The sequence below is a fragment of the Rhinolophus hipposideros genome, assembly GCF_964194185.1.
Source record: "Rhinolophus hipposideros genome assembly, chromosome: 12".
NCBI classification, from domain to species: Eukaryota; Metazoa; Chordata; class Mammalia; order Chiroptera; family Rhinolophidae; genus Rhinolophus; species Rhinolophus hipposideros.
The window spans coordinates 13,536,656-13,538,544 of record NC_138058.1 but is presented as its reverse complement, the minus strand read 5'-3'; the positions used below and the strand labels follow the sequence as shown (position 1 = coordinate 13,538,544).

Here is a 1,889-nt window from a genome sequence, read left to right as displayed (position 1 = left end):
GTCCTCAATAGGGTGCACAGGTACCAATGCAAAGAACTGGCAAAATTCCTTGCAAGTGCTAGGGTTGTGTCATACGAACAGACACACTAGTAGATGGAGAAATAGCAAGAGAAGCTTGTATTGATGTGAACAGAGCAAGAACACTATACTCATAGAACAGCAGAATGATTCCATGACTGCCGAGGAGAAACACATTTCTTGCAGGCAAATGTGTGCTGCCCTGGGGGCTGGGGCACCTGGTAGACATGACTGCTCCGTGGCATTGAGACCAGTCAGCCCTGCAGCTGGGCCCAACCTGCCCCAACCCTGCCTATTTGCATGTTACTGGGGTGCAACCCACAGCCCTGGACACATTAATAGTGTGGTCACACCCTGTGCAGGAATCAGTGCGGGCAGGACGTAGCATGGACATGAGGGTCCCGACTCAGCTCCTCAGCCTCCTGCTGCTGTGGCTCCCAGGTAAGGAAGGAAAACTGGGATTTACTCTGCCTGTGTGGTCAGTGCCACTTAGACTGCAGGGTAGTTATAAGGCTGCTAACATCATTAAGAGTACGGATGTTTGCTTTCATGTTTCCCTTCTCAGGAGCCAGATGTGATATCCAGATGACCCAGTCTCCATCCTCTGTGTCGGCGTCACTGGGAGACACAGTCACCATCACTTGCCGGGCCAGTCAGGGCATTAGCAGTTGGATAAACTGGTTTCAGCAGAAACCAGGGGCAGCTCCTAAGCTCCTGATCTATAACGCAAACAGTTTGCAAACCGGTGTCCCTTCGAGGTTCAGTGGCCAAGGATCTGGGACAGATTACACTCTCACCATCAGCAGCCTGCAGCCTGAAGATGTGGCAACTTATTACTGTCAACAGTATCAGAGTTACCCTCTCACAGTGTTAGGAGCCTGAACATAAACCACGAAGCAGACAGCTGAGAGTTGGCCACCCCAGCTGCTCCTTTTGGGCCTCCATCAGCTGAGAGCACTTCTCAAATGCACCCACTCCTTGATGGTGACTGGAGGTTTTGGCAGATGTTTCCAGGGAGGCTCCTCTGCACCCTAAGTCTCTTTGTATCTCCTCAGCCTCAGTGGCACATACAACGCCTCTCCTGATTTCTTAAAGAACTGTGATATCATACATGAGCTGTCTGGGCTGCTGTATCAGTCAGAATTTATAAAACAAAAGAGAAGATACTTTAAGTATTCCTAGCAGGAATTGCTTAATATAGGGAATTAATTTCTAAAGTACATTGTTTCAAAGGGCAAGGGAATTAATAACGGGAAGCAGACAGTGGAAATGTGGGATTCCCTGGTGCTCCACCAGAAATCAGAGAACATATGCTGTTGGAGACAGAGGCTGTCTAACCGTGTGGTCCCCAGGCCTGTGGGAGAAGTGCTGGCTTGGGGACTTGATGCTCTCAGTTCACCAGTGATTCTCCAGTCCTCCTCTCTGCTTGAAGGACCTGATGGATAGTATTGAATTCTCACCTTCTGATTTCCACATGTCAGGAAGAACCCCTCACTGAGCAACTCTATGAGAAATCAGAGGGTAGAGAAGCTCTGAGAAATACACTTTCACAAGGGAGAGTGATAATGGGAAACTGGCAGCCTGGATGGTCATTCTTTTTGCATCTCTCAGAATTTTGCCAGTTACAATTCACTTGTTTGTGCTTTCAACTTTCATCATTAAGTCTGGATTCAGAACAAGAAATCTTTGTTAAATGTTTGAGAAAACAGAAAAAATGAGGCAAATGTTTTGCATCTATAAAAATAATTTGACAAAGAGTGAAAGCCTTTTTTATTAAAAAATTAAAACTTAAATATGGGTGGAGCATTCTCTCTCACCTATATGAAAATATCTCACTGTTCAAAGTTTTCCTTGGAGCCAGAGCTACACTG

At 46.6% G+C, this 1,889-nt stretch overlaps 1 gene segment (V, D, J or C); it reads left to right on the top strand.

Annotated features, from left to right (window-relative positions):
- Positions 1–404: 404 nt before the first annotated feature.
- Positions 405–900, top strand: LOC308505755 (immunoglobulin kappa variable 1-12-like). The segment is given in 2 exons: positions 405–459; positions 584–900.
- The last annotated feature ends 989 nt before the right edge of the window (positions 901–1,889 follow it).